We start from the raw sequence: 25,809 nt of genomic DNA, 5'->3' as shown, positions 1-25,809 counted from the left end.
AAAGGTAGGGTGTATAGATAGAGATGTAAGAAGGTTAGTATACCTGATGGTGGACAGTTGTGAAATTCTATTATTTTCCTATTGCTTGTAATTTCTTAGAGAAAAAGAGAGGCCATTAGTGCACAATGAAAAATAAATAAGAGATGTGAAATAGTCACCATTTAAGAGAATGGATTAACTAGCAAAAAACAGTAGAATTGCTGAACATTTCTAGTTTTCCACTTAAGATGAATAGTCATTAACATAAAAGCAAGGCAGGAAATCACAGTTGTGTATTTTTCTCCACTAACTCTTAGGTGATTTCTTGCAAATTAGGATAGAATTAGTGAGGTAAAGTTATTCAGGGTTGAAGTTTTCCCAGGGGAGTTCAAAGAAAGAGAAAGGACATAGGTATTGAGGGTATTTGCAAATTAGTGATTATATTGTGTTATCCTAGCTTCCATAATAGGTACACACTGAAAAATAATTTTGTTGATGTAATTGAAATTTATTTTTTCTTCATGTGGATTTCACAACAGGTGTCCTTGATTAGCAGAAGCCATATTCCACTAGACTGTTAAATCTACAAGAACAGAGACCATTTTTTTAACAATGCTTTAATCCCAGATCCTCTAACAGTGCTTGAATGTGGCAGGTTCTCAATAAACATATGAAACACTAAGTAACTACATATAGTCTTCATCATGAGAACAATGTGGCAGGTTCTCAATAAACATATGAATTCTTAACTAACCACATATAGTCTTCATTATGAGAACAATCTGTATTTACAAAATATAAATTTGTATAAACTTTGTTTTACAACAAGATTTGCTCTGTTATCATTTTTATCATAAACTTTTCATTGGATACTTAAGAATTTAGATGTGAAATTATTATGTATGTGTTCCAAAAACATTGCACTAGGAAATATATATTGGAAAACATCTCAAAACCAGTTCCTCTGCTGGGTTATAAGCCTAATCTTCAGAGTATTGAAAGGAGGAGACAAGAGTTACAAATGAAAAATTGAGACTCTTGCATAATACCTGGTACATAGTCAAACATAAAAAAATCACTGTAATTTTGTTTGCAAAAATGAAAGTAGAAATAAGAAACAATTTATGTTTAAACAGGAAATTTGATTTGAAATTGAAGCCATGTCAAGAATTAAATATAAACCCATTGTGAATTTTAAAGCCATAGATAAGATAGTGCTTATAGGGGAGAGTGACATAGGGATATTGCAAAGAAACCATGCATTCTTTTTGCTGGATTCTGCTTTTTTTATCATGATTTTATTATTCTGCTTATGGGAAGGCACATGGCTAGGGTTATTTTTAATCCCATTACTTACTCTTCATACCAGGTAGCAAAGCTGCTGGTTCTCTTTCCTCACAATAGCAAAGATATTCAAAGGATCTGATTAAATTGACCTTTTTACTTTCTCATAACCAGGTGATCTCAAATAGATTAATAGGTTTATTTAATGTAAGTTTGGAAAATTGTACATATTAGATAGGTTTTTCTTTAAGTTTATTTATTTTGAGAGAGAGAACCAGTGGGGAAGGGCAGAGAGAGGAGGGGGGCAGAGGATCTGAAGTGGGCTCTGTATTGACAGCAGAGAGCCAAATGTGGGACTCGAACTCATGAAGCATGAAATTATTACCTGAACCAAAGTCAGACACTTAACTGACTAAGCCACCCAGGCACCCCTAGATAGGTTTATTTGATTGCAAGAAACAGAAGCAGAAACACCAAAAGTAAAAGGGGGGTGAATTTTATAGCATATGGAGAGAATTCAGAGACTTGAAGGAAAACACCAGGGCACCTTTGAAGATCTAGGTGGCAGTAACTCCTTTTTTTTTTTCTTTTTTTTATTCTAAACCTCTGTGATTTGAGGGGCGCCTGGGCGGCTCATTCAGTTGAGCATCTGACTTCAACTCAGGTCATGATCTCACAGTTTGTGAGTTCAAGCCCCACGTCAGGCTCTGTGCTGACAGCTCAGAGCCTGGAGCCTGCTTTGTATTCTCTGTCTCCTCTCTCTTCCCCTCCCCAACTTGTGCTCCATCTCTCAAAAATAAATAAATGTAAATCCTGCAGTCTGTGGGTTCAAGCCTGGCATCAGGCTCTGTGCTGACAGCTCAGAGCCTAAAGCCTGCTTCAGATTCTGTGTCTCCCTCTCTCTGCCCCTCCCACACTCATGCTCTGCCTCTCTGTCTCTCTCTCTCAAAAATAAATAAACACTAAAATCCTAAGATTTGAAACTATTAGTGTGCATATATTTTACAGAATAAATGTAGTCACATATTAATGTATTTTAACAACTACCCTTAATTACTGAAATTTTTGATTGCATTATTTTAACACATTCTTAACAGCTTATTGATCACTTAATATGCATCTTTAACACTTAATTGTTGTCATGTAAAAAATATTTGATTTCCTAAATACTTATCATGAACACTATGTAATGGGACTGAGAGGTAGCTCAGTGAACTACCATTAAAGAACTAAAACTGAAAGCCATAGAATAATGCTATTTTAAGATTAAATAGTGTTTGTAATGCCTTAAAGGAATGCAACAGGGTATTTGAGCTGCTTGTTATTTGTGTAACTTCATTGTCTACATTGCTAAAAAGCATATCTGTCTAAAATATGCATAACTAGTTCCTTTCCTTTGACTTCCGTATCACTCCAGAAATGTTGAAATGGTACAAAAATCATTGACAGGAATACTTTTTCTCATATAGAACAAGTGGCCACATTTTACTGAATTCTATTTTCATAATCAAGCACCATTTTTTGCATATTACCCAATGTAATCACAAGGCTGATTGGTTTCGAGTCTAATTATAACATTACACTCCTTCTGTTAGAACATACTCTAGGACTTGGGTAAAATATTGTATGTGCTGGCACAGGGAAGGTTTATTAAACTGAGTCCTTAATGGCACTCTTGGTTACAGGCACTGTTAACCTCAAGTTTCATTTTTAAATTAAAAGTGTTTGCATAAATTTCTATGCTTCCATGATTGTTTTCAAAGATTTACATTAGTGACTAATTTAATATTTCCCTTAAAGTATTCTGTTGATTTACACTTAAAGATTAAATTTGATAAATGTACACTAAATATCCTGCTTAAGAACAACAGAATTTTGGAAACTTTCTATGACTGAACCCTAAGTTGTAGGCACAGGAGACAATTACTTCTTGTTCAGTGTGCATTCTTAGAGACTGGATCTGCATACATACCATGATCACTGTGTAATGGAGATTTGCTGCAAACCAGTATCTAAAAAGAAAGCTCCATGATCCCATGATTTTTTTTGGGGGGGGGGTGAGGGTAGGCCAAAAAATTGGACAGTTAGAACCACTTATTTGTTGTTAATAAGTAATTTAGTTGTTCTAGAAATTTCATTGTCAAAGTTATAACCAAAGAATGTATTTCAGTCATGCATTAAAGTTTAGCTATTTAAAGAAGTAAATTAATATTTGCTGAAAACCAGATATTGTTTTATTTTTTTTTCAACTTTTTTTTTTTAATTTTTTTTATTTTTTATTTTTTTTTATTTATTTTTGGGACAGAGAGAGACACAGCATGAACGGGGGAGGGGCAGAGAGAGAGGGAGACACAGAATCGGAAACAGGCTCCAGGCTCCGAGCCATCAGCCCAGAGCCCGACGCGGGGCTCGAACTCACGGACCGCGAGATCGTGACCTGGCTGAAGTCGGACGCTTAACCGACTGCGCCACCCAGGCGCCCCCAGATATTGTTTTAAAAAGAGGTGAGCATAAAAGAATCTAAAAAGTGATTTATTTTGTCTATGAATTATTCTGCTGAGGAACCATACTGAAGCAACTCTTAAAAATAAACCAGGATGCTGTCCTATACTCCAGATCTAAACAGTTTGGTCCCTATCCTTAGTGAGGTTGGCAAATCATAAACTTGCTTCTAGACTTACTGTCAGTCTGAATCCCATCATGAAAACATAAACAACTTCTAAGAATAGGAACTAAAGTAACTATATCTGAGCTTTTCCTGTAGCATCATTAATATCTTCACCTCCTCCATCACATGAACTTCCCTTGGGAAACTATAGAAAGCACACAAAAAAATTGATCTATGTGAACTTGAAAGACATTTTGCTTTCCTTGCAGCTGGGTCATTAAAAGCATGGATGACAAAACATACTTTTGATATAGCCTATCATAACATTTGTTATTTGCTCCTCTTAAACCCCTACTTTTCTTAACGGGAATTTTTACTTAAAAAGTAATTTGCAATTTGCAATAGAAAGGGTTTAATTACTATCCTGGCCTGTTTTTAAATGAGGAAACAAATTCCATCTATAAAATGGCATTTGACATAAAAATATCTGTTACTTCTTAGCAATTTTGGTGGCTATTGAGACATTATTACAAAGTCTAATGAATGTATTATATATCCTTCAGATCTTTTTTCTGTTATAGTACTTTCTAGAGTTCTAGTTTTTTTTTTCTCCAAAATATATGACAAAAACATAATAATGGTGTTTGGACTGTAAGCATCAGCAATAATTTCTGCTTACAGTTAATAAAAAATGCGCTTTAGCTTTACTGGCAAATTGATGCCATTTGTTTTCATTTATTGCTCCATCTACCAACCTTGTGAAGAAAATTACATTGCTCATTACAGCACCATTTGACATTTTCTCAGAGAAGGAAGAATTACCGTTAATTATTGTTTCCTGAAGAAGTGAGTAATGCCCTCAATACTATGAAATATCATATTCTGTAGAAACTACTGTAAATAATTTTAGGGAAATACTTGAATATATGTGATTACTGTAGATGCTGTCTGGATTTCTAGAAATACCTAAAATAAGAAATCAGTGAATGGATGTTCATATATATATATATATATGTGTGTGTGTGTGTGTGTGTGTGTATATATATATATATATATATAGTATATATATATATATCTCCTAAAAATCCAGAGGAAAAGAGTATGAAAGATTAACTGCAAACACCGTTATCTCCCTAAATACATACCCACATAAAAAAGTGCTTAATCATTATAAAAGTAGTCTGATCATTTAACCAAGCTAATTATTGAGTAAAAGGATTGTATTTTATTTCAAAGTGAATGTTTAATATAATTAGCAAATTTAGGAAATCCAAATATTTTAAATGTTGGCCAGAATTTCAAAATACAGCTTTGTTTCTATTCTCTTGTTTACCATATTGAACATACTCTTTATTAACCATTTATTACAAAGAGGAACAAAGTTCTTTTTGAGGAAAATATGCCCAGAGTTCCTTTTTATTGACACAGTTTCTCTTGAACAATAACCAATATAAAGATGAGACAGAACCTATATTTTTTAACCCTGCTGCCAGATGCCTATTACAGAACCAAATGAGAGTTTGTCCACCTGATGCACAGCAAGACAATAAATACTGATACAGTGTTTTTGTAGCAAAGAAAGATAGGCTATTTATTGGTGCTTCACAACCCAGGACAATGGGGAGCTAATGCTAAAAATCCCAAACTCCCTGGTGGCTTACAAGCAGTGGTTTTTAAAGGGTGAAACATCAGGGTAATGGTTTCAGGGTCTTGGGTTATGCTGACTGATTCGGGATTAAGTAAGCTATAATATTTCCTTTCTTGTTCATTTTATCCCTTCTGGTAACTCCCTTTCTGCTTTCAGTGTGATTGTAGTGAGGTGGTTGTTCTGCTTCAGGGGTCTGGTAGTTCCACTTTAGAGTCCTGGAACTACAAAATATTCTTGACAGATTGCATTAAGGAAGCCATCTCTAAAATACAAAGGCACAAGTTCTATATCTTGTGACTAATCACTAAGCTGCAAACTAATAATTTTCTTCTTGCAAACTCTGTATCTTTGTTGTTTCAGGTAGAACAGCATCTCACAGACTTTTTGGGAGGTGACTTTATGTTATTTCTTGAGGAATTTTTATGTTTTCTTTTGTTTTGTTTTTAACAGTACCTAAGGGCTACAAGACTCTGGTCAGAGGCAGCTAAGAGCCATAAATCTAAATTTTGTGGTCTGTGGGACTTGCATTCCTGGTTTCATGCCTTTTACTTTATACATGATAAATTTCTGATTTTTAAGAGCATGAACTTGTTATCATGACAATGCAGGGGAATATTTGAAAAGAAAATTTCTTGCCCCTTTTTTTATTGGGTTATACATAAAATACACACATATTAAGTACACAGTTTGATGATTTTGGACAAATGACCACACTTTGTAATTACTACTCAGATCAAGAAATAGAAAATGTCAATACCTACGATGGTTCCTTCATCACCATTATCTGGCAATTTCTCAATGAGTTAACCACTATTCTGATATCCAATCAGCACAGAGTAGCTTTTTCGTTGTTGTTGTTCTTGATGTCATATAAAGGAAGTCATGTAGTATGTATTCCTTTGTGTTTGACTTCTTTCACTGCACATAATATCTGTGAGATTCATTCATGTTTTTACATTTATTAGGAATTAATTTTTTTCATTACTTAGTAGTATTATATTGTATGGCTATGCCATAATATGTTTATCTATTCCCTAGTTAGTGGATATTTTAGTAGTTTCCAGTTTTTGCTATTATAAACTGCTATGGACACATTTGTAAATGTTATTTGGTTGGCTGAAGAACTCATTCTTTGATATATTACAAGTATAACTGCTAATACATAAAAATGGCATGTGATTAATTTTAGTAGACACTGTTAAATAGTTTTCCGAAGTGGTTGTACCATTTTACACAGCCACCTGTGTGGCTCATCCTAACAAGTGCTTTCCTCAACTCCCATCACCCATTTTCCCCTCTTCCCCACGCCCCCATCAAACCCTTAGTCTGTTCTATGTATTTAAGAGTCTCTTATGGTTTGCCTCCTACCCTCTCTGTTTATAACTACTTTTTGTCCCTTCCCTTCCTCCATGGTCTTCTGTTAAGCTTCTCAAGTTCCACATATGAGTCAAACATGATAATCCATAAAGATGGCATGTGATTTTTCTCTTATTGACTTATTTCACTTAGCATAATACCCTCCAGTTCCATCCACATTGCTGCAAATGGCAAGATTTCATTCTTTCTCATTGCCAAGTGTATTCCATTGTATATATAAACCACATTTTCTTTATCCTTTCATCAGTTGATGGAGATTTAGGCTCTTTCCATAATTTGGCTATTGTTGAAAGTGCTGCTATAAACATTGGGGTACACGTGCCCCTATGCATCAGCACTCCAGTATCCTTGGGTAAATTCCTAGTATGTTATTACTGGGTCATAGGGTAGCTCTATTTTTAATTTTTTGAGGAACTTCCACCCTGGTTTGCAGAGCAACTGCACCAGTTTGCATTCCCACCAACAGTGCAAGAGGGTTCCTGTTTCTCCACATCTTTGCCAGCATCTATGATTTCCTGATTTGTTCATTTTAGCCACTCTGACCAGCGTGAGATGGTATCTCAGTGTGGCTTTGATTTTTATTTCCCTGATGAGGAGTGACGTTGAGCATCTTTTCATGTGTCTGTTGGCTATCTGGATGTCTTCTTTGGAAAAGTGTCTATTAATGTCTTCTGCCCATTTCTTCACTGGATTATTTGTTTTTTGGGTGTTGAGTTTGGCCAGTTCTTTATAGATTTTGGATACTAACCTTCTATCTGATATGTCATTTGCAAATATCTTTTCCCATTACATCAGTTGCCTTTTAGTTTTATTGATTGTTGCCTTTGCAATGTAGAAGTTTTTTATCTTGATGAGGTCCCAATAGTTCATTTTTGCTTTTATTTTCCTTGCCTTTGGATACGTGCCAAGCAAGAAATTGCTGCAGCTGAGGTCAAAGACGTTGTTGTCTGTTTTCTCCTCTAGGGTTTTAATGGTTTCCTGTCCCACATTTAGGTCTTTCATCCATTTTGAGTTTATTTTTGCATATGGTGTAAGAAAGTGGTGCAGTTTCATTTTTCTGCATGTTGCTGTCAAGTTTTCCCAACACCATTTGCTAAAGAGACTGTCTCTTTTCTTCCATTGTATAGTCTTTCCTGCTTTGTCAAAGATTAGTTAGACATACTTCTGTGGGTCCAATTCTGGAGTCTCTATTCTATTCCATTAGTCTATGTGTCTGTTTTTGTGCCAATACCAGACTATCTTGATGATTACAGCTTTGTAGTAGAGGCTAAAGTCTGGGATTGTGATGCCTCCTGCTTTGGTTTTCTTTTTCACCATTACTTTGGCTGTTCGGGGTCTTTTGTGCTTTCTTACAAAATTTAGGATTGTTTATTTTAGCTTTGAGAAGAATGCTCGTGCAATTTTGATTTTCATTGCATTGAATGTGTATATTGCTTTGGGTAATATTGACATTTTAACGATATTTGTTCTTCCCATCCATGAGCATGGAATGTTTTCACATTTCTTTGTCTTCTTCAATTTCCATCATAAGTTTTCTATAGTTTTCAGCATACTGATCTTTTAAATCTTTTGTTAGATTTATTCCTGGGTATTTTATGGTTCTTGGTGCAATTGTAAATGGGATAGATTTCTTGAATTTGCTTCCTGTTGCTTCATTATTGGTCTATAGAAATGCAACCGATTTCTGTACATTTTTTTTAGTATCTTGCGACTATGCTGAATTCATGTATCAGTTCTAGCAGCTTTATGGTGGAGTCTTTCAAGTTTTCCATGTAGAGTATCATGTCATTTGCAAAAAGTGAAAGTTTGACTTCTTTGCCCATTTGGATACCTTTTATTTCATTTTGTTTTCTGATTGCTGAGGCTAGGACCTCTAACACTATGTTAAACAACAGTGGTGAGAGAGAACATCCCTGTCGTGTTCCTGATCTCAGGGGGAATGCTCTCAGTTTTTCCCCACTGAGGATGATATTAGCTGTGGGCTTTTCATATATGGATTATATGATGTTAAGGTTTGTTCCTTCTATCACGACTCTCTTGAGGGATTTTATAAAGAAACAATTTTGTATTTTCTCAAATGCTTTTTCTGCAACTATTGAGAAGATCATGTGGTTCTTATCCTTTCTTTGATTAATGTGATGTATCACATTGATTGATTTGTGAATATTGAAACTGCCCTGCATCCAAGGAATGAATCTCACTTGATCATGGTGAATAATTCTTTTAATATGCTGTTGAATTCGATTTGCTAGTATCTCATTGAGAATTTTTGCATCCATATTCATCAGGGATCGTGGCCTGTAATTCTCGTCTTTAGTGGAGTCTCTGTCTGGTTTAGGAATCAAGGTAATGCTGGCCTCATAAAATGAGTCTGGAAGCTTTCCTTCCATTTCTATTTTTTTTTTTTTTTTTGGAACAGCTTAAGAAGGATAGGTATTAACTCTACTTTAAATATCTGGTAGAATTCCCCTGGGAAGCCATCTGGCCTAAGACTATTATCTGCAGGGAGATTTTTGGTAACTGATTCAATATATTCACTAGTTATGGGTATGTTCAAATTTTCTATTTCTTCCCGTTTGAGTTTTGATAATGTATGGTTATCTAGGAATTTGTCCATTTCTTTTAGGTTGTCCAGTTTGTTGGCATATAATTTTTCATGGTATTCTCTGATAATTGTATTCCTGTGGTGTTGGTTGTGATATATCCTTTTTCATTAGTGATTTTATTTATTTGGGTCCTCTCTTCTTTTTGAGAAGTTTGCTTAGGAGTATATCAATTTTGCTTATTTTTTCAAAAACCCATCTCTTACTTTCATTGATCTGTTCTTACTGTTTTTTTTTTTTTTTGCTTTCTATATTGTTTATTTCTGCTATTATCTTTATTATCTCTCTCCTTGTGCTGACCTTGGTGTTTCTTTGCTGTTCTCCTTCTGGTTCCTTTACGTGTGATGTTAGATTTGAATTTGGGATTTTTTTGTTTCTTTAGATAGCCCTGAATTGCAATGCATTTTCCTCTTAGGACAGCTTTGCTGCATCCCAAGGGGTTTGGACTGTCATGTTTTCATTTTTATTTGCTTCCTTATATATTTAAATTTCTTTTTTAGTTGCCTGGTTGACCCATTCATTCTTTAGTAGAACATTCCTTAACCTCCATGAATTTGGTGGTTTTCCAAACTTATTCTTGTGGTTGATTTCAAGTTTCATAGCATTCTGATCTAAAGATATGCATGATACTATCTCAATTATTTTATATTTATTGAGGGCTGTTTTGTGACTCAGTATGTGATCTATCTTGGAGAATATTCCATGTGCACTCAAGAAGAATGTGTATTCTGCTGATTTTGGATGAAAACTTCTGAATATATCTGATATATCAATATATCTGAAAACATCTGGCCCAGTGTATCATTCAGGGCCATTGTTTCTGTATTGACTTTCTGCCTAGATGATCTGTCCATTGATGTAAGTAGAATATTAAAGTCATCTGCAGTACTGTATTCTTATTAGTAAGATTGCTTATGTTTGTAATTAATTAATTTATATATTTGGGTTCTCCAAAATTTGGCACATAAACATTCATAATTGTTAGCTCTTCTTGATGGATAGACCCTGTTGTTATGATATAATGCCCTTCTTCATCTCTTGTTACAGTCTTTAATTTAAAGTCTAGTTTGTCTGAAATAAGTATGGCTACTCCAGTGCTCTTCTGACTTCCAGTAGCATGATAGATGGTTCTCCATCCCCTCACTTTCAATCTGAAGATGTTCTTAGGTCCAAAATGGGTCTCTTATAGACAGCATATAGATGGATATTGTTTCTTATCCATTCTGATACTCTATGTCTTTTGATTGGGGCACTTAGTCCTTTTACATTCAGTACTATTATTAAAAGATATGGATTTAGTGTCATTGTGTTATCTGTAGGTTTCATGCTTGTGGAGATGTCTCTGGACCTTTGTAGTCTTTGCAGCATTCCACTCACAGAGTCCCCCTTAGGATCTTTTGCAGGGCTGATTTAGTGGTGATGAACTCCTTCAGTTTCTGTCTGTCTAGGAAAGCCTTTATCTCTCTTCTATTCTGAATGACAGGCTTGCTGGCTAAAGGATTCTTGGTTGCCTATTTTTTCTATTCAGCACATGAATATTTCCTGCCACTCCCTTCTGGCCTGCCAAGTTTCAATGGACCCTTATGAGTCTACCCTTGTATGTTAAGGCCCACTTGTCCCTAGTTACTTTCAGAATTCTCTTTTCATCTTTGTATTTTGACAGTTTCACTATGATATGTTGTGTAGAAGACCTATTCCTGTGACATCTGAAGGGAGTTCTCTGTGTCTCCTGGATTTAGATGTCTGCTTTCTTCCCCAGATTGGGGAAGTTCTTAGCTATAATTTGTTCAAGTAAACCTTCTGCCCCTTTCTCGCTCTCTTCTTCTGGAACTCCTATGATATGGATGTTACTATATTTCATTGAAATACACAGGTCTCTAGCTCTCCCCTCATGGTCTAGTATTTTTTTAATTTCTCTTTTTCTCAGCTTCATCATTTTCCATAATTTTATCTTCTATTTCACTTATTCTCCCCTCTGCCTATTCCAACCTCACTGTCAAAACACCCAGTTTATTTTGCATTTACAACATTTCTTAATTCCTCATGACTATTTTCTAGTTCTTTGATCTCTATAGCAATAGATTCTCTGCTGTCCTCTATGCTTTTTTCAAGCACAGCTATTAATCTTATGACTATCATTCTAAATTCTTGACAAGGTATATTGTTTATATCTGTTTTGAGCAATTCTTTAGCTGTCATTTCTGCCTGGAATTTATTTTTTGTGGAAAATTCTTCCATTTCATTGTTTTATCTAGTTTTCTGTCTCTTATGTGTTTTATTTATTTTTTTATTATGAAATTTATTGTCAGATTGGTTTCCATACAACACGCAGTGCTCATCCCAACAGGTGCTCTCAATACCCATCACCCACCCACCCCTCCCTCCCATCCCCCATAAACCCTCAGTTTGTTCTCAATTTTTAGGAGTCTCTTATGTTTTGGCTCCCTCCCTCTCTAACCATTTTTTTTTCTTCCCCTCACCCATGGTCTTCTGTTAAGTTCCTCAGGATCCACATAAGAGTGAAAATACATGGAGTCTGTCCTTCTCTGTATGACTTATTTTACTTAGCATAACACTCTCCAGTTCCATCCGCATTGCTATAAAAGGCCAGATTCCATTCTTTCTCATTGCCACGTAGTATTCCATTGTGTATATAAACCACAATTTCTTTATCCATTCATCAGTTGATTTATCCTCTTCCAATAATTTTGCTATTGTTGAGAGTCCTGCTATAAACATTGGGGTACAAGTGCCCCTATGCATTAGCACTCCTGTATCCCTTGGGTAAATTCCTAGCAGTGCTATTCCTGGGTCATAGGGTAGGTCTATTTTTAATTTTTTGAGGAACCTCCACACTGTTTTCCAGAGTGGCTGCACCAGTTTGCATTCCCACCAACAGTGCAAGAGGGTTCCTGTTTCTCCACATCCTCTCCAGCATCTATACTCTCCTGTTTTGTTCATTTTAGCCACTCTGACTGGTGTGAGGTGATATCTGAGTGTAGTTTTGATTTGTATTTCCCTGATGAGGAGTGATGTTGAGCATCTTTTCATGTGCCTGTTGGCCATCTGGATGTCTTCTGTAGAGAAGAGTGTATTCATGTCTTCTGCCCATTTCTTCACTGGATTATTTGTTTTTCGGGTGTGGAGTTTGGTGAGCTCTTTATAGATTTTGGATAGTAGCCCTTTGTCTGACATGTCATTTGCAACTATCTTTTCCCATTCTGTCGGTTGCCTTTTAGTTTTGTTGATTGTTTCCTTTGCAGTGCAGAAGCTTTTTATCTTCATGAGGTCCCAATAGTTCATTTTGCTTTTAATTCCCTTGCCTTTGAGGATGTGTCAAGTAAGAAATTGCTGCAGCTAAGGTCAGAGAAGTTTTTCCCTGCTTTCTTCTCTAGGGTTTTAAAAGCTTGTTATGTGTCCTGCACCCGTGAACACTAATATATTAAAGAGGGATCATACACTGTCCACCTCTGGCTCTTCAGGATGTATTTTTGGAGTGTGTTATGTGTTCTCTGCTGTTATGACTCCTGTTGCCTTATCTCCCTATTCATAGTGGTGGTTTGGACCCTCTACCAAGTGTGCTTTGATTTGTTCATTGAAGTAATCCTGGAAAATTTTAAAAAGAAAAGGGGGTGGTGGTGGTGGTGGTGGTGATGGTGGAAGAAGACTTATCCCATAGAAAGATAAGTGACAGGGGCGGCAAAAAAGAAAAAAAAAAGAAAAGAAAAGAATGGAAAAGGAAAGAGAAGAAAGGAATAGAAAAGAAAGGAAAAGAAAATAAAGGAAAAGACCAAGCAGAGAAACTATATGTCTTAATCCAGGGAGAGAGAGAGAGAGAGAGACAGAGACAGAGAAAAGTAAAGAAGTAGGAGATACAGAACAGGTGTAAAGAGAATAGATTAAATATGTCTGATTAAACAATCCAACAACCAGAATAATCAGATTAGTGAAGGGAAGAGATAAGAGGAAGAAAAGAAGAAAAAATATATACATAATAAGAATTGACCAAGAATTAAATCAGAAAATGCAAAAACACTGGGTGCCTTGGAACCAGTGGTTGTGCTGGTCTGGAGGAGGGGATGTCTAGTGGGTCAAAGTCAATCTTGCTCAGGTATACAGTTACCGGGTGCAGAGGGGCATGGTTTGGCACAGGTGGGTCCCGCATCCAGTGTGGCCCTTTGTCTATCCCCTGACCCCACCTTGTTGGTGATAGCGAGAAAAATGGGGACACCCCAGTTTCTCCTCCCCAGACCAGATGTCCCAAACCACTCTCTTCAGGCTGTCCTCACAGTGCTCCATGAACTCCAGTGGGCCATTTGTTTGTTTGTTTGTTTCTTTGGCTCCACAGTTTCCTCTGCCTCCTAGGCACTTGGCTTGGATTCAATCCCCAAAGTCTTACAGGACCTTGTTCCACACACCCTGGTTCTGGGATAGAGCCACTGTGCCCCACCGACTAAGGGCCTCTGGCTTCTCACAGTGCCAAGAGGGTGTGAGCGGGCTGGTATGTTCCACCCAACTGTCTCCTGAGCCTCCCTGGCACATGGCTGGGTTTCAAACCCTAATGTCTTAAAGGATCCTGCTCCATGCACCCCAGTTCTGGGGAAGTGCCACTCTGCCTGGCTGATAAAGGGTCTCTGGCTGGCAGGAGCAGGCAGGGTCCTTTGTCCTTGGAATGGTTATACAGCTTCTTCCCACAGCACTCAAGGGAGGGGATTGCTTTCTTCCACTGCAGACTGCACCTCTCTCATGTGAATTATTAAATGAAGATTAGGTGAATTACATTTATGGAAATGGCTACCCTAAGTGGAGTTTAAATATGCCAACTTGTTATTTGTTTTTGTTTTTCCAATCTATTCTTTTCCTTCCATTACTCTTCCTGCCTTATTTTTTTTTATTAATCACAGATGTATATATATTTCATTTCATATTATGTGGTTGTGGAAAATTTTCCCATGTATTTTGCAGCATTCCTGTTAATTTTCTGCTTCTTAAACTACAGGAAGGTATATGATATTTAAGATGTTTGTATTTATTTTCCCCAGAAACATTTGCTTTTTACATAACATGAGGATTACATATGCAATAATTTTGTTTCCATAATGGTGGAGTTAACAGCTTCCAACCAAAAGATAATAAACCTCTTATCTCTCTAATAGTTAAATAGTTACATTCCTGGGTAGGTACCTGAATTAACAGAAAGGATAATTGCATAAACCGGACACTTGCAGGGGAATTTAGAGCATTATCTTCCTAGGATTTTTCATTTAAAAACCTGATTTTTCTCCAGAAAGATTTATTTATGTACAAAATTGTTCAAGAACTCAGGATGCTTCCTATTACTTTTACAAGGAGACTTTCTCAGAAAGAGAGAAAGGATAGCTGCCTGTATTACCCTTTTTAAGTAGATAAAGATAATGTTTCTGTGTCCCTTGCCACTTGTGGACTATTTTTGTCAATCAGGATTTTGACACATCACTTTGTGGGATTCTAGGCATAGGGAACTGATGCTGAAGTATTTCTCTGGCTGGTGATTTTGTTGTGAGGAAGAGTAAATACTGATATCTGACTCAGGTGTCTGGTGTTGATTCAAGTATCTCTCTATATAAAAATATGTAACTGCAAACAGGGGCGCCTGGGTGGCTCGGTCGGTTAAGTGTCCGACTTTGGCTCAGGTCATGATCTCACAGTTCATGGGTTCAAGCCCCATGTCGGGCTCTGTTCTGATAGCTCAGAGCCTGGAGCCCATTTCAGATTCTGTGTCTCCTCTCTCTCTCTCTGCCCCTCCCCTGTTCATGCTCTGTCTCTGTCTCAAAAATAAAAAATAAGCAGTAAAATTTTTTTAAATATGTAACTGCAAACATATGGTAAAAACTGAGACTATTCACAGTTTCTAATGCGATTTGTTACTTTGTTATATCTTTTATATGAATTTTGTGGTTACTCTAGAAATTACAATATGCATTCTTAACTCATTATAGTCAATTATTACTTTTACCTCATCACAAACAATACAAAAAATCTAACAACATGGAACTCCACTTATATCCCCCAACTCATTGTCTATTGTTTTTGTATATTTCATGTCTACATATAAACTGCACAAACATTGGAATTGTTTATTTAAACATTCAAGTGACCTTTATGCTTACCTGTTTAAATATTTCATATACAAATGCATTTTCTCCATATTTTCTTATTTAACTTTAATTATTTAAAATTGTAGGTATTTTGAAATTCTTGTATGGATCATCTCCATGACTACTTCTATTGTCTATTTTACCACTTGGCCATAAATCATGTTTACTCTTGGTTTACATGTCAGAAATTTTCTTATTGTGCACCATGAATTATGAATGGTATCATTTACAAGTTCTGGATTATGTTATCTTCCTCTAGGGAGTGTTGAATTTTGTGCCGGCATACAATTAAATTACCTGAAGATCACTTGATCCTATTGAGGTCTGGTTTTAAGATTTGTTAAGGTGAACCTATTTCAAGTTTCTCTTACTCTAGGGCAATGCCTTTTCTTCTAGAGTGTGATTCTTCCTCCTAAAACAGTACTTTTTTAGGGGTCTCAACAGAATGCCTGCTAAATTGGCCAAAGTTTAAGCATTCTGGCTCAGGTTAACTCTAACACATCCTGAGCAATGTAGATGTGTTTAGCCTCTCTAAAACTTCTCAGCTCTCAGAGTCCTTGGCAGCTATTCTCTCCTAGACTTCCTAGAATTTTACTCTTAACAGTCACACTTGAGAACTGACCTGGACCCAAGGGGAATTTTACACAGAAATTTGAAACTCCTTTGCAGCTCTATATTCTCAGTTATTGTGCTCCCAAATATGAGCCACTTTATCTGTTACAAAGCCTAATCTCTCTTTACCCAGTGAAACTTGTCATTTTCTGCTTGCACTTAATATGCCTAAGCTGTTATTTGTAAAATGACATTTTCTGAATGACAGAGAAAGGTGGGGTGAATGTGAGACTTACCTCATAAACTGCCCTTTTCTCATGGATTATAGCTGTGCATTTATTGATGTCACTTATGTGTAAAGAGTTATTAACTTTCCAGTTTTTAAAATTATTTATGGTGTGAGGCTAAATCTGATACTAGTTCTTGAAGATTAAAAATCAACATGATTATAAACTACAAAAAAAACCGCTGTCTTTGAGAAACATGTAAATTTCTGAGTAACCAGTGAATGTTCCTTGAAGAGAAAAAATTGCAACTTTTTAAGGCTATGTTAGAGATTACATAGCCTTAAAAAAAAAAAAGATGTATTAAAGCAGAGTTATTCTATATCAGTCCAATTTTCAAGACTCCACCTAAGTTCTTGTAGATGGGTTGAAATACACACACCACAATCACGGGTGAGGGAAAAGCTATCCTATCCTATCTTCCTTCCTTCCTTCCTTCCTTCCTTCCTTCCTTCCTTCCTTTCTTTTTTCTTTCTTTCTTTCTTTCTTTCTTTCTTTCTTTCTTTCTTTCTTTTTTCTTACACAGCTTTATTGATATGTATTTCACATACTATACAATTCACTGATTTAGATTGTACAGTTCAGGGGCACCTGGGTGGCTCAGTCACTTAAGTGTCTGACTTTGGCTTAGGTCATGATCTCACAGCTCATGAGTTTGAGCCCTGCATTGATCTCTGTCTGTGTTGACAGCTCAAAGCCTGGAGCCTACTTCAGTTTCTGTGCCCCCTTCTCCCTCTGTCCCTCCCCTGCTCTCTCTCTCTCTGAAGAATAAAAATAAAAACATTACAAATCAAATTGCACAGTTCAGTGTTATTATTATATTTACCAACTTGTGCAATCATCACAATTTAAATTTTGAATATTTTCAACATCCCAAAAAGAGACCCTATGCCTATTAGCAGTCAATCCTAATAATTTCCATTCTCTTCCCCTAGGTCTAGCCCCAGGCAACTATTTATTGACTTTCTGTCTTTATGGATTTACCTATTCTGGACATTTAACATAAATAGAATCATATAATATGTGGTCTTCTGTGACTGGGCTCTTTCACTTTGCTTAATGTTTTAAGCACTAAGGCTCCTCACAGTTTACTTTTTATGCTTACTTTATAGATTATAGATAGATATAGATATAATTTACATTAGCATAAATTGTCATTTTAAAGTATTTATTTTAGTGGATTTTTGTATGTTCATGATGCTGTGCAACCATCACCACAATTTAATTCAATTTAATTTCAAAATATTTCCATCACCCCACAAAAAAACCCCACACATGTTAGTAGTCATTTCCAATTCCCCTGTTCTCCATCCTCTCACAAACACTAGTCTACTTTCTCTCTATATTAATTTGGATATTATGGACATTTTATATAAACAATATGAAATAATATGTGACCTATTATGTGTCACTTTTTTCACTTAGCAGTGTTTTCAAGTTTTACCCATGCTGTAGCATGTATTATTACCTCACTCTTTTTAATTGGTGGATAACGTTCCACTGTAAGGATATACCAATTATGTTTCTGAATCTATCAGGTAATGGATGTTTGGACTGTTTCTATTATGAATAATATTGTTATGAAAATTTCTATGCAAGTTGTTGTGAACATGTTTCCAATTCACTTGGGTATATATCTAGGAGTGAAATTGTTGGGTCATATGATAATTCTGTGTTTAGCATTTTGAGTAACTGCCAAACTGTTTTCCAAAATCGCTACACAATATACATTCCCACTACAAATGTGTGTTTCGGTTTCTCTATATCTTTACTAACACTTGTTATAGTTTATCTTTTTTTTTCATTTGAAAAATTGTGTTCTTTTTCTCTAGACTCTTATTTTACTATATACTCAAAGATTCAGTGTTGAGACTTGTATCATTCTAAGCTGTATGCACCTTGTTTTCCATGAGGCAATGAATACTATGACAACATTAATGGCTAAATGATTGCAGAAAAATAATCTGCCTTACCAGTAAGGGAAAATATATCAAAAGTATTTTAAAATATCCTTTCCCACATTTTTGCTCTCCTCTGTCGCTTGGAAAGGTTTTATGCAGTTAAGGCTTCCTTGTTAGATACATGAGCTATTTATATCAGTGTACTTCAGATTCGGTAAAGGACTTTTGGGGGAAAAATGCCAGAACCACAACTTAGAAATTCTAAATGGGTCTGGTGGTATGTATGTTTATAAAATTTTGCAGATAAATCTTATTTGACAACACTATTGTGAACCACTGGTAAACATTGTGGTAATATGTGAACCAGAGGAAATAGCTAGTATATTCTAAAGAAAATGCTTGTCATTGGAAGATAAAATAAATCTTTAGAGAATATTACCTCTGACAATAATATAAATAAGTTTAAAGATGTTACCAGTTTGATGTCTTAAAAAAAAAAAAAGAAAGAAAAACAGAGTTGGGTGTTTGCAGGGAGGGAGCAAGTTCCCTGGCAGGAACTGGTTCCCTTTGGGATTTTGGCTGGGGGATGGGCGAGGGAGATGGCGCTGGCGAGCACCTTTGTTCCCCACCAAACTGAGCTCTGTCCTCCGGGGCTCAGCAGCTCTCCCTCCCTTTGTCCTCCAGCCTTCCCACTTTCTGAGCAGAGCTGTTAACTTATGACCTCCCAGATGCTAAGTCGTGCTTGCTGTTGGAACACAGTCTGGCCCCTCCGCTTTTGCCAGCCAGACTCGGGGGCTCTGCTTGGCCGGCAGGCCGCCCCTCCGCCCCGGCTCCCTCCTGCCAGTCCCTGCAGCGTGCACCGCCTCTCCGCCCTTCCTACCCTCTTCCGTGGGCCTCTTTTCTGCGCTTGGCTCCGGAGACACCGTTCGGCTAATCCTCTGGCGGTTTTCTGGGTTATTTAGGCAGGTGTAGGTGGAATCTAAGTGATCAGCAGGACGCGCGGTGAGCCCAGCATCCTCCTATGCCGCCATCTTCCCAAGACCTCAGTTTTATTTTTTTCATATCAATTATCACTCTAAAAGTATCTTATTTATTTACTCATTTTTTGTACATTTAACATTTTGTCAACTAAGGTAAAAGCTCTATCATGGACAACATGGACTTTGTTTATCTTGTCCATTAGTTTATCTCTAGCTCTTACTACAGATCTAGAACCTGGCACTTAGTAGACATTTAATAAATATTTTCTAAATGAATATAATGAATAAAATACATACCTAACTGCAAACGGAAGGACAAGAACAATCAGTAAATTTTCCAAGGTGAGCTGATATTTGAGATGGTCTTTAAAAATGGGTAATTTACCAAGAGAGAATTGGATTTGGGTAGAAAAATATAATTTCAGATACAGAAAACAGTCAGTCTACTTAAAGAAATGGAAGCCTAAAGTCTTAAGAAAGTTTCCTTGAAGGAATACAAATAAGCTGTGAATATAATTTTACCTATTTGTGTTATTTTGTATTCCCAGATATTCAAACACAATTTCTACTTTTTTCCATAGCTACATGTTTTGTGCTATCTACCTCAAATAGATCGTCCAGTAAGCATTTGATTTAGCATTACCTCTTTTTGTTTTAAGCTTAGAATTAGTGCATTTTGGATTACCTTATTAAGTTTACTATTAAAGTTTTTACCATAGAATCTACTATCTTTTCCTAAAGATTTTATCATTTTTCAAAGTTTAGTTCGTATGTTCATTGTTATTTATTTTCTTGCTGTTTTTTGTTCTGAGCAACCTGCTTTTGTATGCATAACAGAAGATCCTTATGAGAGCACTAAACAGATATTTAAAATTAACACAATGCATTGTTTTAATTCTGTATGTATTTGGATGTTGTTCCATAATCTCATATCTCATGTAACTATGATTTTAACCAAATAACAAAATAAAAAAAATAGGTCACAATGCCTTTTTCCTACTGAGGTAAAAGCCACACTATAATTGATGATGCTTGGCAAAGTTACCAAGCACAAAACTGAAGATTCTTCATACAGAGAAAAAAATACACACACACACACACACACACACACACACACACACGTACTATTACTCAGTCACCTATTTCACCCATTTCCCCACCACCTTCCCTCTGGCAATCATCACTTTGTTCTCTATAGTTGAGTCTGTTTTTTTGGTTTGTCTCTTTTTTCTTCTTTTTTCCTTTGTTTAAATTCTTAAATTCCACATATGAATGAGTACATATGGTAATTCTCTTTCTCTGACAGGCTTATTTCACTTTACATTAGGCTCTCTAGCTCCATCCATGCTTTTGCAAATGGCAAGATTACATTCTCTTTTATGCCTGATAAGTATTTTATTGTATATGTATACCACCTCTTCTTTATCCATTCATCTTTCAGTAGACACTTGGACTGCTTCTACATTTTGGCTATTGTAAATTATTGCTGCTAAAAACATAATGGTGCCTGTATCCCTTAAAATTAGTATTTTCATATTCTTTGAGTAAATACCCAGTAGTACTATTAATAGATCATAGGGTAGTTCTATTTTAATTTTTTGAGGAATCTCTATACTGTTTTCAACAGTGGCTGCACCAGTTTGCATTTCTACTAACAGTGCATAAGTGTTCCTTTCGCTGCACATCCTTGCAAATACTTGTTTTTGCTGTGTTTGATTTTAGCCATTCTGACAAGTGTGAGGTGATATCTCAATGTAGTTTTCATTTGCATTTTCTTTATGATGAGTGATGTGCAACTTTTTATGTGTATGCTGGCCATCTGAATGTCTTCTTTGGAGAAATATCTTCATTTCTTCTGCCTGTTTTTAAATTGGATTATTTGTGTTTTGGCTGTTGAGTTGTACACTTCTTTATATATTTTGAATACTAATTCTTTGTTGACATGTCATTTGCAAATATGTTCTCCCATTCAGTAGGTTGCCTTTTACTTTATTGATTGTTTTCTTCTCTTTTCAGGAGCTTTTTATGTTCATGTAGTCCCAATAGTTTATTTTTGCTTTTATTTCCCTTGCTTCAAAAGATATTTTGAGAAAAATGTTGTTATGGTTAATGTCAGAAATTACTGCCTGTGCCCTGTTCTAGGATTTTTATGGCTTCAGGTCTCATATTTAGGCCTTCAATCCATTTGAATTCAATTTTGTGTATGGTGAAAGAAAGTGGTCCAGTGTCATTCTTTTGCATGCAGCAGAGTTTTCCCAAAACCATTAGTTGAAAAGATGGTCTTCATCCCATCCCATGGAATATTCTTTCCTGTTTTCTTGAAGATTAACTGATCATATACTTGTGGGTTTAAATCTGGGTTTCCAGTTCTGTTCCATTGATCCCCATGTCTGTTTTTGTGCCAGTATCATGCTGATTTGACTACTACATCTTTGTAAGATAAATTGAAGAGTAGAGTTGTGTTACACCAGATTTGCTTATCTTTCTCAAAATTGATTAGGCTATTTGTGTGTGTGTGTGTGTGTGTGTTTCCATATAAATTTTAGGATTGTTCATTCTGGCTCAGTGAAAAATGCTGTTGGTAGTTTGATAGAGATTGCATTAAATCTGTAAATTGCTTTGTGTAGTATAGAAATTCTAACAATATTTGTTCTTCCAATCCATCAACATTCAATGTCTTTCTGTCTCTTTGTGTCATTTTAATTTTGTTCATATATTTTTTATAGTTTTCAGAGTGTAGGTCTGAAACATCTTTGGTTACATTTATTCCCAGGTATCCTATTATTTTTGGTATAATTGTATTTTTTTCTCAATTTCTTTTTGTCGTTCATTATTACTGTATGGAAATGCTACAGATCTCTACAATGACTTTGTATCCTGTGGTTTTACTGAATTTATTTTTCAGATCTATTAGGTTTTGGTGGAGGCTTTGGGGTTTTTTATAGATAGTGTCATTTCATCAGTAAATAGTGAAATTATTACTTGTTCGATACCACTTTGGATACCTTTAATTTGTTTTTGGTTTTGTTTTCTAATTACTGTGGCTAGGACTTCCAGTATTATGTTCAATAAAATTGGTGAGAATGTGCATATTTGTATTGTTCCTGACTTTAGTGGGAAACCTTTTGGTTTTTCTTCTTTCATTATGATGTTCACTGTGAATTTTTTATATATGGCCTTTTTTTATGTTGATGTACATTCCCTCTAAACCTACTTTGTTGTGGGTTTTTATCATGAATGGATGTTGTACTTTGTCAAATGCGTTTTGTCCATTTATTGAGACAATTATATGGTTTTTGTCCTTTCTCTTATTGATGTTATGTTTCGCAGTGATTCATGTGTGAATACTAAACTAAACTTGAATCCTGGGAATAAATCCCAGTTGATCATGGATAATGATTTCTTTAATGTATTTTTGGATTTAGTTTCCTAACATTTTGTTAAGGATTTTTGCAACAGTGTTCATCAGAGATATTGACCTACAAGTTTCTTTTTTAGTGGTGTCTTTATCCAGTTTTGGTATCAGAGTGATAGTGACTTCATGGAATGAATTTGGAAGTTTTCTTTCTCCTTCTATTTGCTGTAATAGTTTGAGTAAAATAGGTATTAACTCTTCTTTAAATGCTTATTGGAATTTGCCTGTGAATCTGTCTAGTCCTAAACTTTTGGTGAACTTTTGGAGTTATTGTTATTATTATTATTAGTGATTCAATTTCCTTGCTGGTAATCTGCCTGTTCACATTTTTTTAAAAATTCCTTCCTGCTTTAGTTTTTGGTAGGTTCTACATTTCTAGGAATTTATCCACTTCTAGGTTTTCTAAATTGTTGGCATATAGTTTTTTATAACATTTTTAATTGTTTATATTTTTGTGAGTTTATTTCTCCTCTTTCATGAGTAATTTTGTTTATCTGAGTCCTTTGTCTCTATTTTTTGGTGTCTTTTATTTGTTTGTTTTTGATGAGTCTGGCAGGAGGATTGCCAATTTTGCGCTTTTCAGAGAACTAGCTCCTGTTTTCATTGATCTATTCTATCTTTTTTAAAGTTTCTATGCCATTTATTTGTGTTATTTTATTTTCTCTTTCAGTGTGCTGGCTTTGGGTTTTGTTTGTTTTTCTTTTTATACCTCCTCTTGGTGTAACATTACATTGCTTATTTCAGATTTTTCTTGCTTCTTGGGGTAGTCCTGTATTGTTATAAACTTCCCTGTTAGAACCACTTTTGTTGCATCCCAGAGATTTTGGACAATTTTGTTTTCATTTTCATTTGTTTCCATGTAATTTTTTATTTCTTCTTTGTTTTCCTGGCTGACATATTCAATGTTTAATAGTATGTTATTTAACGTCCATGTATGTGTGTTTTTTCAAGATTTTTTCTACTGGTTGATTTATCATTTCATAGCATTGTTGTAAGAAAAGACATGCGGTATGACCTCAATCTGTTTTTTTTTTTTTGAGACTTGTTTTGTGCTTTAGAATGTGATCTATTCTAGAGAATCATCTATGTGAACTTGAAAATAATGTCTGTTTTTCTGTTTTAGGATGGAATGTTCTGAATATATCTGTTAAATCTATCTGATACAGTATGTCATTGAAAGCCACTGTTCTCTTGTTGATTTTCTGATTGGATGATCTGTCCATTGATGTAAGTGGGTTTTAAAGTACACTACTCTTATGGTATTGCTTTTTTTAGTTCCATTATGTTTGTTATTAACTATTGTATGTACTTGGGTGCATATATATTTACAACTGTTATATATTCTTGTTAGATTGTCCCATTCATTACTATATAGTGTGTTTTGTCTCTTTTTACAAACTTTGTTTTAAAGTCTATTTTCTCAGACATAAGTATTGCTATTCCTGCCTTATTTTGACATCCATTTGTATGATACATGTTTCTGCATCCCCCCACTTTCAAGTTGCAGGTTTTTAGGTCTGAAATGAGTCTCTTGTAGGTAAGATATAGATGAGTCTCTTTTTATCCACTCAGTCACCCTATGTCTTTAATTTGAACATTTAGTCAATTTAAATAAAAAGTAATTGTTGATAGACATGCATTTATTGCAATCTTGTTACTTATTTTGTGGTTGTTTTTGTAGATTTTCTGTGATCCTTTCTCCTCTTTCCCTTTTTCATGATTTGCTGGTTTTCTTTAGTGATATACTTGGATATCTTAATTTTTATATTTTGCATATCTTTTCCTGTTTTTTTTTTAATTTTTTGTTACCGTTTAGTTTGTATACCATGTTGTCCATATAGCAGTCTATATTAAGCTGATTACCACTTAATGTTGAACTCATGCTTTACTCCTCTTTCCTACAGGTTTCAGATATTTGGTATCATATTTTATATCCTCCAATTTTGTGTATATCTGGACTGACTTTTACTTATACTCTATTTTTATTTTATATTCTATTTACTTCTATTCTGAATAATAACTTTGTTGGATAGACTATTCTTAGTTATAGATTTTTTTCCTATGCAGCACTTTGAATACATCATGCCACTCCCTTCCTGCCAACAAAGTTTGGGCTCAAAAATCATCTCATAGATTTTTGTGGTTTCCTTGGTACACAACTGTCTTTTCTTTTAATACCTTTAAAATTCTTTCTTTATCACTATTTTTTGCCTTTTTAATTACTTTGTGTCTTGTTGTGGACCTTATTGGGTTTAATTTATTGGGACATCTCTGTACTTCCTGAATCTAGATCTCTTTTCTTCCTGAGAGATTTGGGAAGTTTCAGCTATTATTTCTTCAAATACATTTTCTGCCTCCCTTTCTCTTCCTTCTCCTCCTGGGATCCATATAATATTAATGCTATTATGCTTGATGGAGTCACTGAATTCTCTAAGTCTATTCCCATTATGCAGTATTGGTTTCTCTTCAGGTTGATTGCTTTTCATTACTGTATCTCCATGTCACTGATGCATTCCTCTGCAGCCTGAACCCTGATATATTCCATGCATTGTATTTTTTAATTTCATTTGTTGAGTGCTTCATCTCTGATATGTTATTTTTTAATCTCTTTTTCAAAGCTCTTACTGATGTTCTTCAACCTTTTCTAATATCTAGTATCTTTATGATAACTTTATTTTTTCTTATTTATTATTATTTTTAATATAATTTTAATTAATTATGAAATTTATTGAAATTTGTTCTCAAATTGGTTTCCATACAACACCCATTGCTCATCCCAACAGGTGCCTTCCTCAATGCCCATCACCCACTTTCCCCTCCCTCCCACTCCCCATCAACACTCAGTTTATTCTCAGTTTTTTAAGAGCCTCTTATGGTTTGGCTCCTTCTGTCTCTAACTTTTTTTACCCTATGAACCAGCAATAGCACTGCTAGGAATTACCCAAGGGATACAGGAGTGCTGATGCATAGGGTCACTTGTACCACAATGTTCAAAGCAGCACTTTCAACAATAGACAAATTATGGAAAGACCATAAATGTC

At 35.3% G+C, this 25,809-nt stretch overlaps 1 long non-coding RNA gene across 1 annotated transcript; it reads left to right on the top strand.

The window, feature by feature from the left end:
- Positions 1–23,702, top strand: LOC115507321. The gene is made up of 3 exons (XR_003966610.1): positions 1–11; positions 327–330; positions 23,513–23,702. It is a non-coding gene; the product is annotated as an uncharacterized LOC115507321 (long non-coding RNA).
- The last annotated feature ends 2,107 nt before the right edge of the window (positions 23,703–25,809 follow it).

This window comes from Lynx canadensis, chromosome X (genome assembly GCF_007474595.2).
Source record: "Lynx canadensis isolate LIC74 chromosome X, mLynCan4.pri.v2, whole genome shotgun sequence".
NCBI lineage: Eukaryota > Metazoa > Chordata > Mammalia > Carnivora > Felidae > Lynx > Lynx canadensis.
Note: the sequence above shows the minus strand (reverse complement) of the source record. Positions and strands in the feature narration are given on the sequence as shown.